Consider the following 10,220-nt stretch of genomic DNA (forward strand, 5'->3'; position numbering starts at 1 on the left):
TTTCTCTGTGTGTGTTTTTTTTTTTAAGAGAGAGAGAGAGAAAAAAAATTTAATATTTATTTTTAGTTATCGACGGACACAACATCTTTGTTTGTATGTGGTGCTGAGGATCGAACCCTTGCCGCACGCGTGCCAGGCGAGCACGCTGCTACTGCTTGAGCCACATCCCCAGCCCTCTCTGTGTGTTTCTGCTGGGGATAGAACCCAGGATCTTGATCATGCTAGTGAAGCACCCTACCGCTAAGCCATAGCCCTTTTTATTTTGAGACAGGATCTTCTTAAGTTGCTGAGGCTGACCTCTAACTTATTTACGTTTCTCCGGCCTCAGCCTCCTGAGTAGCTGGGATTTCAGGTGTGTGCATCATGGCCCGGCTAATTATTTCTTGAGTGTTCAACAATCTGTGAGTCATCAAAAACCTTAATGTAATGGTTAGAATAACATTCTGCTGCAAGTAACAGAAGCCCCCGGATAAAAATGTCTTACACAACATAGAGACTTATTTCCCCCTCTCAAGTTCTAGCAATCTAGAGTTAACACTGCCCAATGTGGTGTTCGCTTGCCGCAGACGGCCATTGTGCCACTTGAAATATCACTGATCTCAATCAAGATGTGCTGGAGGGGTTGGGGTTTGGGCTCAGCAGTAGAGCACTGGCTCTCAACACCACATATAAATAAATGTAATAAAGGTAGTGTGTCCAACTAAAAAAATAAACATCTAAAAAAAAAAAAAAGATGTGCTGGAAATGTAAAATATGCACCAAGATCAAAGACCTTACCAAAAAAAAATAAAATGCAGGCTGGGGTTGTGGCTCAGTGGTTCAGTGCTTGCCTGGCCTGTGTGAGGCACTGGGTTCAATTCTCAGCACCACATATAAATATATAAATTAAATAAAGGTTCATTGACTATATATGTTATATATACATATATTGCACAATATGACCCATCGATCATTTTTATCCTGCTCATATGATGAATGTTCAATTTTTTAAATGTATTGGGCTAAACATATTATGGAAATTAATTTCACCTGACTGGCTTTACTTAAAAGATATATGTGGCTTGCTTTATAGCTTACACTGTAATCTTACTGGATGGAACTGGCTAAAGGAGCAACTGTCAACCAAAGGTGACTTTACCCCCTACCCTCCCAATGGCCTATAACACTCAGGAGAAGTTTTTGTTGTCACAACTTTGGGGTGGGTAGGATGTACAGACTAGGAAAGTCACTGAGCACCCCTACAAGGCACAGGACACTTCCCAACAGGAAGGATCCTCCAACATAAGCTGTCAGGAGGGCTGAGAAGCGCTGGTCTAGAGGTAATCAGTCCATGCTGGTTCTTTGCTCCATATAGGATACCATTTACAAGGTTTGGACACAGTGGCTGCTGGGGCACCAGAGGTTCTGACAGCATTCCCACCAGCTGCAAAGGAGCAGGGCAGGATAAGGGCGCACCTTCTCTCTTCCAGGAAGATCTACAGACCGCTTCTATTTAGTTCCCATGGATTTGAATGTAGTCCCCTTGATACATGGGAGGCTGGGACTGTGGTCTTTATATTTTTAAAAGTCAGGGGCTTCTTACCGAGGATGACAGGAGAGTGGATCCAAGGGGAAGAGCACCTGGCAACTGTGCCAGAAGCAACCATGGGGGAAGGTTATTCTCATGTTACAGATGAAGAAACTGAGGCACAAGAGGAGTTGCCAATAAGCAGGGAACCGCAGAGCCAAGCGCAAGCTGAGGTTTCCTGGCTCCTGGTGTCTCCACCCTGCACAGGGGTCTCAACCCCCTCTGTGTCCCCTGAATCCCATTTGCCAGTGGCCTGGATGTCTCTCTGATGCGGTTTATCTTCCTGCGAGGTCCAAGTTTCTCCATCAAGAACTTCTTGATAGCTTCTCTGGAGGGGAAGAGTGACTTTTCCAAGCTGTTAATTCTAATCCAGATCAAGCATGGTGGGTACCTAATAGTACTGCACCCTAATAGTACTGGGCGCTGTGATGCCTGACTAAGATCCCAGCCACTGGGGAGGCTGAGGCAGGAGGATGGCAAGTTCAAGGCTAGCCTGGAGAGCTTAGGGAGAGTATGTCTCCAAAAACTAAAACAAACGAAAAGAACAGGGAATGTAGCTCCGTGGGAGAGTACACCTGGGTTCAATCCCAACAACAAACAGAACAAAACAAAAATTGTATTGCAGGAATCTCAGTTTCTTAGCTTTTACAAATAAATGTGATAATAAAAGATGCTAACGGGTTGGCGGGGGCAGAGAAAGGGCACAGAAATTCCCTGTGCTGGCAACTTTTCAGAGAATCTAAAATTACTCCAAAATATGGATTCCTTTTGAGTGCTAAGAATCAAACCTGTAGCCCTGCATATGCTAAAGAAGCATTAAACCCCGGGCAGCAACCTTAGCACAGAAATCCTTTTTATAAAATATTCCTTCCGATTTCAAATGGTCAAACTGATTCGTCTGGGCCTGTACCATGAGGTTATATTTCTTTGAGGCACTGGGTGTAGATCCCAGGGCCTCAAACATACTAGGCAAGGGCTCTACTACTGAGCTACACACCCTTGGCCCTGATTTGATGGTTTTTGTTTGTTTTCTTGCACCCGAGATTGAACCCAGGGCTGCTGAGCCACTGAGCCACATCCCCAGCCCATTTTTTAAAATTTTGAGACAGGGTCTCGTTGAGTTGCTTAGGGCCTCTCTAAGTTGCTGAGGCTGGCTCTGAACTGGAGATCCTTCTGCCTCAGCCTTCCAAGCCTCTGGGATCACAGGGGTGCGTCACTGCAGCCACCTGAGTGGATATAGTCTAACAATCAGCTACTGTATGTCTGGCTCCTGGCAGGTACAAGCCCTGTAGGAGAACCCCACCTTCAATCTCACCATGGCCCCTTAAGATCGTTGATGGGCCCATTTCACGGTCAGTCAGGCAACCTGCCTGGGGTCTTATAACCAGCAAAAGGAGAAGCTAGGATTTGAACCATGGTGCCTCCCACTTCCTGTGACCCTCTGCCCTAGATTTCAGTCTTTTAGGCAGCCATCATTCTGAGCTGCTCCCTGCTCAGCAGTCATCACAGATTGCCCTGGGCACAGCCGGCCGCTCTCTGGCACGGTGCCTTCTGTCCAGGGTGAACCAGGAGCCCTGTTATCGGCCTCACGCCTCCTTCTGTAAACACCCCCAGGTCCAGGTGCCAGCCTCTGCAGGAGGGGCCACAGGTAGCACCTCTTCCCCAGGGGCAGGGACAAAGGCTCTCGAGACACAAAGACAAGCCAGGGGGAGACTGTAGTGAGCCACTCCCCAGGGACACAGGTGAGGTGAGGAGGGAGAGACCCCAGGGCTTCCCCTTCATTCCCCCACTCCACTCTCAGCCTGCTGGGGAGGTGTGGCCGGCACAGCCACCTCACTGATGAGCAATTTGTCCAAACTGGAGGACAGGCAGGCAGATGGGCCCCGTATACTTGATGGAGGGGGTTACCCAGGATTGAACCCAGTAGCACTTAACCACTGAGCCATATCTCCAGCCCATTTTTTGTCTTTTATCTTGAGACAGGGTCTCGCTGATTTACTGAGGTTGGCCTTGAACTTGCAATCCTCCTGTGCCTCAGCCTCCCGAGCCGAGTCGCTGGGATTACAGGCATGTGCCACAGTGCCCGGCCCTATATGCTTGGAACCCCAAGCCCTGTCTACTGCACCCAGCTAAAATCAGTCAGACGAGAAGTTGGAAGAATTTCCTTGACGAATTTAATACTGGGGACCCAGCCAGATCATCTTAGAGTGACAATTGGTTGGCAGTGCCTCTCATGTGTTCTGAGCGGCCAATCAACAGTTTAGCTGAGAACACAAGCAGATGATCACGGATGACCCACCACGTGAGAAAGGGCTTTAACCTAAATACAAATGCGGGAAGGGGTTGGGAGTAGGAATCAACTGGGAGGAAACAGAGAGGGGCCATTAAGAAATCCATCGGTGCTGACATTGACCATCCCTGAGCAGCTCAGGAATGGTGCAGATGGTCGCCGTGTCCTTTGGGGTGTCCTTTGGGCTGACCTGCATGAATGTCCTCACTCTATGCATTACTCCAGGGCTGCAGTGCGTGGCTGCAGACTTTGTGCACTGCTGTGGCATGGGACAAGGGCAGCTAGCAGAGCTGAGGTCCAGCTCATGCCCTCTTGCCAAGCTGTGCACCTGGCACGGGCTGCTACCACTCAGAGGAGAAGTGCCAGAAGCATCTTTGGCTCATCGATCCAAGTGCCCATGGGCTGTGTCCACCTGGGACCATTCTGGCTGTCAGGGGCCCATAGGTTGGTTATACCTCAGCTTTTCGCCTCCCTGATGGTCCCACTTCCAATGCTCCTCAAGTGTCCTCTTCCTTGGCCCCAGTTTGCCTGGCTAAGTTTCAGGTGGCTCAGCCTAGTGTCAGCTCCTCCCGGAGAGCAGCACCCCCCAGTCCAGGCTCAAGAAAAGGCAAAGCCTAGCCAGGCACAGTGGTGCACACCTGAAATCCCAGCAGCACAGGAGGCTGAGGAAGGAAGATCTCGAGTTCAAAGCCAGCCTCAGCAACTTACCGAGGCCCTAAGCAATTCAGCAAGACCCTGTCTCTAAATAAAATACAAAGAAGGTCTGTAGATGTGGCTCGGTGGTTAAGTTCCCTTGGGGTTCAATCCCTGTACCAAGAAAGGAAGGAAAGAAGGGAGGGAGGGAGGGAGGGAGGGAGGGAGGGAAGGAAGGAAGGAAGGAAGGAAGGAAGGAAGGAAGGAAGGAAGGAAGGAAGGAAGGAAGGAAGGAAGGAAGGAAAGAAGAGAAGGAGGGAGGGAGGGAGCCCAAAACCACAGCAGCTTGTGTGTGCTGGGGCCAAGCACAGTCAGGTAGAGAAAAAAACGCACTGTGTCGCTGTCCTCAGCTCAGCTGTCTTGGACTCTCTCACCCAAACCCCAGAGCAGTGCTTTTCCATCTGGGACCTCTGTGGTTGTGTAGTAGATCTAAAGTGTGCCGTCCAGCAGACTCCCCACTTAGAATAAAGCACTTGTCCCCCCCCCCCCACAACCCAGAACACTGTCTGCTGACACCACGCTTTCCAGAACTTTCCTCAGTTGCCATGTTTCCTGGGGCCATCTGCATCCAACAATGGGTTGGAATGGGTACGAAGTCCTGGTCTCTGGCCCCAGTTTGGGACAAAGCCCCAGAGACTGGCTCTGCCCCCGCCTTCTGCTCTCCCCTGCGGCATTTCCCTGCGCTCCAGTGCAGATGCCCAGAGCGCTCCCTAGGGGTCTCCCGCAGGCCCCACCTCGGGTGTGTCCTAAGACGGTGGGTGGGAGGTGCCCAGGGGAGAAGGGACAGGGAAAGCGCTGCCATTCGGATCCGCCACTCACCAGACTGCGGGAAAGCGCCATCTCCAAGTCCCTAAATTCATCCAGTTCTTAGTATTTGTTTGGTTATTAATTCATTTAACGAGTCTTTGTTGAGTCCTTCTGTGGCCGGCAGCCACCATCCATGTCCTCAGAGAACCCAGAGTTTGAAATGGGGGAGAAATGAGCAAACAAGGAGCAGCCCCAGTGTGGCACAGAATTGGGGGACTCAGGAGCCCGGGGAGGGCAGACGGCTGAGCAGGGCCAGCTTGTGCACAGCGCTCCTGTCCAAGCACAGGGCCTGGGGAGCCAGCCCTGGTCCACTGGGCCTCCCCTCCCCTCCCCTCCCATGACCTGGGACCCAGAGGAACCAGGCACAAGCACCCCCACAATCCAGGCTCCCCTCCCAGCTCTTCTCCATCACCCCATGTCTAGGGTCCAAAAGCAGGGATACAATTTGTTATTGCTTTGTCCACTAAAGGCAGTGGACACATGTCACAGCTGCCTAGAATCTTTTTTAAAATTTTTTCCAGTGCTAGAGATTAAACCCAGGGATGCTTTACTGCTGAGCTACGCTCCCACCCCTTTTTATTTTTTATTTTGAGACAGGATCTCAGTTGCCAAGGTTGGCCTCAAACTTGTGACCTTCCTGCCTCAGGTATGTGCCACCACCCCTGGCTTCCGGAAGCTTTGATACCTTTTTCATGCTAATTCACAGCATGTTTCATTGAATGTGAGGTGCCCTTAATTGTAAGATACACCATTATTTTAGAAACCAAGGAAAGAACATATTAACAATTAAACTACACATAATACTTTTGTATGACTTGGAATTTGTTTGGTGTTCTTATTAAATGATCTCATATTTCTTGAGATATAGATCTCTCTCTGGATATAAAAATGAAAACATTAGGGGCTGGGGATGTGGCTCAAGCGGTAGCGCGCTCACCTGGCATGCGTGCGGCCCGGGTTCGATCCTCAGCACCACTTACAAACAAAGATGTTGTGTCCGCCGAGAACTAAAAAATAAATATTGAAAATTCAAAAAAAAAAAAAAATGAAAACATTAGCAAAATAAGTTGGTCAACCTATTTTTACAAGTTCTTTATGGTTAGTGTACAGTTCTTTGGGATCTGAAATGCCCACACAGCACCTAACACATAATAGGTGCTCAGTTAATATTCACTCCTTGTACCTGGGTTCAATGCAGAGTTGGACCATCAAGAGCACTAGTGGCACACGCCTGTAATCCCAGCGACTTGAGAGGCTGAGGCAGGAGAATCTAAGTTCAAAGTCTGCCTCAGCAATTTAGGGAGACTATAAACCCAGTCTCCCTCAAAGAGAGGGATACCAAATTATGTAATTCTTTTATTTTACTTTTTAGGTACTGGGGATTTTTTCTATTTTGAGCCAGGATCTCTCTAAGTTGCCCAGGCTGACCATGCAATCCTCCTGCCTCAGCCTTTTGCAGGGATCACAGGTGTTTGCTACTGTACAAGGGCCCAGATGACCTAATTCTGACCAATGAGATGTAAGTGAAGTTGGGGGTAGAGAAGTAGAAGTTTGGGGGAAATGTCACAGGAGGTGAGCTGATCTTGGTGTGCTTCCCCAGGTAAAGTCTCACTGATGGGGTGGTGTGGGTCAGCTCCCCAAACTAGAGTTCCATTTTATCATTGTTCATTGCAGCCACAGGGCACATATTCAAGGGAAGGAGCTTCAAAAACAAAATTGCACCCTGAAATACATGTTCAGATTGTGTTGAGGCAACTAAGGTGTGAAACCCACCAGGCTCAGTGGCTCCTTCCTGTAACCCCAGCGACTCGGGAGGCTAGGGCAGGAGGATCCTGCCATATGTTGATGAGCCCCTCAGTCGGTGGAGGGTGCCCCAACAGGGCCCAACACTGTTTTTACGTAGTGTCATTGTACTGGACTCCCTTTCAGCCTACGCAGGAATCTCTGATCACAGACTGGCCAAGAGCTTCTGGAGATGAGTTAGTGCAGGAAATAACGGACTGGCTAGACCCCAAGTCTGTCACCTTGCCTTCCTGAAGTCAATTTTAAGTTAGATGCCCAATGGCTTGGGTTTTATTGCATATTTTTTAAAAGAGAGAGTGAGAGAGGAGAGAGAGAGAGAGAGAGAGAGAGAGAATTTTTTAATATTTATTTTTAGTTCTCGGCGGACACAACATCTTTGTTGGTATGTGGTGCTGAGGATCGAACCCCGGCCGCACGCATGCCAGGCGAGCGCGCTACCGCTTGAGCCACATCCCCAGCCCTTTCTTGCATATTTTTGAGACTCGTCATTGGTCCTTCGGGCAAGGTGACACATGCCAGTTATCCCAGCAATTACAGAAGCGGAGGTAGGAGGATTACAAGTTCAAGGACAGTCTGGAAAACTTAGTTAGTAAGACCTTGTCTTAAAAGTAAAATGGGGCCTGGGTTCAGTCCCCAGTGCTGGTGGGGGGGTGGATTAATGTCCTATATCCTTTTTGGTCCCCTTAGAAATTAAATTTGTGGGGCTGGGGATGTGGCTCACGCGGTAGTGCGCTCGCTTGGCATTCTTGCAGCCCAGGTTCGATCCTCAGCACCACATACAAACAAAGATTTGTGTCCACTGAAAACTAACTAAATAAATAAAAAGAAATTAAATTTGTGTTTTCATGATGATCCTAGTTTTAGTGTTTTAAATTGGAATAATGTTGTCTTATAAAATTCTCCATTATTATTGCATGTTCCTGCGCCAATCAAGTGTGCTTTGTTCAACGTTCGTTTCCGGGTGACAATGGGGATATGGTACACCCACATTACATTCTGTTGAATCTAGTATTCAAGTTGTCATCCTTCCCACTTAAAAGTGCCTAGAGGATTATGCAAATCTGTTTTATAGGAAAGGAAGATGGGAGGGAGAATCAGTTGAGCAATCTCCATTTACCCTTGCTTTTTTCCCACTCTTTTGAAGTCAGATGTGTAGGCTGGAACTCTGACAGCCATATTGTGAAGGCTAAATGCCCATTCTCACATCATCTGAGCAAAATACAAATGAAGCCAGAATCCCTGGAGATATTACAGAGCTACCACTTCAGCCCTACATTGCTCCCATCAGATCCTACTTGATACTAATTCATCTTAATTTAGTACTTGAAAGTCAGTACTGCAAGTTACAGAATCGAAAGTTTGGGAATTGGCTGTTTGGGAAAGGGTTGGGGTGGGTGGTAAAGGTGATGCTGTGGTGGGCACTGGAAAGTGTTGCCTTTAGTTATGTGGCAATAAAACATTCGGTTCAACTGTTGCCTGCAGTACTCCACCAACCAAGGCAGTAGGTTGAGGTATGCCATGGAACAGGGGGCAGAGTGTTGGCCTGTGATGGCTCAGCTCTTTCTAGCTGCTTTGGGTCAAGTCCTATAAGAAGGAGGAAATGCAGGCAGTGCCAGACAGTTACCAAAAAATATAGTTATTTCTTCCTATCTGGGAGTTCTGCACCCATGGATTTAGGTAACTGTAGATCAGAAATATTTTGAGGGAAAAAAGTGCATCTGAACACACACAGATTTTTTTCTTTGTCATTCTTCCCTAAACAATGAGGCACACTAAGGATTTATATAGCATTTACGTTGCATTAGATACTGTCAGTAATCTGGAGATGACTTGTAGCATAGACAAGGATAAACATAGGTTCTGTGCAGATACCATTCCTTTTCGTTTTTGATAAGAGACTTGAGCATTCATGGATTTCAGTATCTGCAGGGGTCCTGGAATGAATCCCCTACAGACAAGGGGATTTTCTTCTTCCTCTTCTTTGAGGTGCTGGGAATTGAAGGCAGGGCTTCACACGTATGAGGCAAGCACTCTACCATGACACACTCAGCCTCAGCCAAAAAATTTATATGTTGAAACTCCAACCCCCAGTGAAGCTGTATTGAGAGTAAAGAAGAAATTAAGATTAAATGAAGTCCTATGGGTGGAGCATGATCTGAGAGGATCGGTGTCCATCAAGAAGAAACCCCAGAGCTCACTTGCTCTCTCTCTCCCCATCGCTGCTGAGAAGAAAGGCCATAAGGAGGCAAAGCGGCTCTCCTCCAGCCAAGACAGCCAGAAACCAAACCCTGCCAGAGCCTTGATCTGGGATCTTCCAATACCACCCCCCCACACACACACAGAGATCAGAGAATTCTATGATGAATCAAGGAGCCAAGATCCTTCTTATTTTTCAAAGATTTAGAGACTTTACCCCACTGTCAATGATGGAAAGGACAGGCAGATAGGAGACTTTAACAACACTATAAACCAGCCAGACCTGCAAGGCATCTATAAACACTCCACCCCACAATAGAATACACCTTCTTATCACGCACACGTAGGACATTCTACAGGGTAGACCACATGCTAGGCCATAAAACCACCTCAGTGAATTCCAAAAGATTGAAATTAGACAAAGTGTGTTCTCCCTCCCCAATAGAAATGATTACAAATCAATACAAGAAGGAGGGCTGGGGGTACAGGTGAGTGGTGGAGTACCTGCTCAGTGTGTGTGAGGCCCTGGGTTCAGTCGCCAGTACTGAAGGAAAAAATAGGAGAAGCAAAGAAAGAGATTTGGGAGATTCATGAATATGTGGGAACTGAACAATATATGCCCAAACGGGTCAGAGAAGAAGTCACAAGAGAAATTAGGAAATACGTTGAGAAGAATGAAAACTGAGAACATGCCTCAACACATGGATGCAGCTTTGACATCAGCAAGGTGACAGACCAGAATCTCCAGGTCCTTGAACCTTTAACATTAAGTAAATACCTGGAGACTAGCTCAAATAACTTGTTTGGTAGGAGTTTTAGCAATCGGCCAAAATTTACAACCACCAAATGAAGAAATATCCAGTG

The sequence above is a fragment of the Urocitellus parryii genome, chromosome 1 (genome assembly GCF_045843805.1).
Source record: "Urocitellus parryii isolate mUroPar1 chromosome 1, mUroPar1.hap1, whole genome shotgun sequence".
NCBI lineage: Eukaryota > Metazoa > Chordata > Mammalia > Rodentia > Sciuridae > Urocitellus > Urocitellus parryii.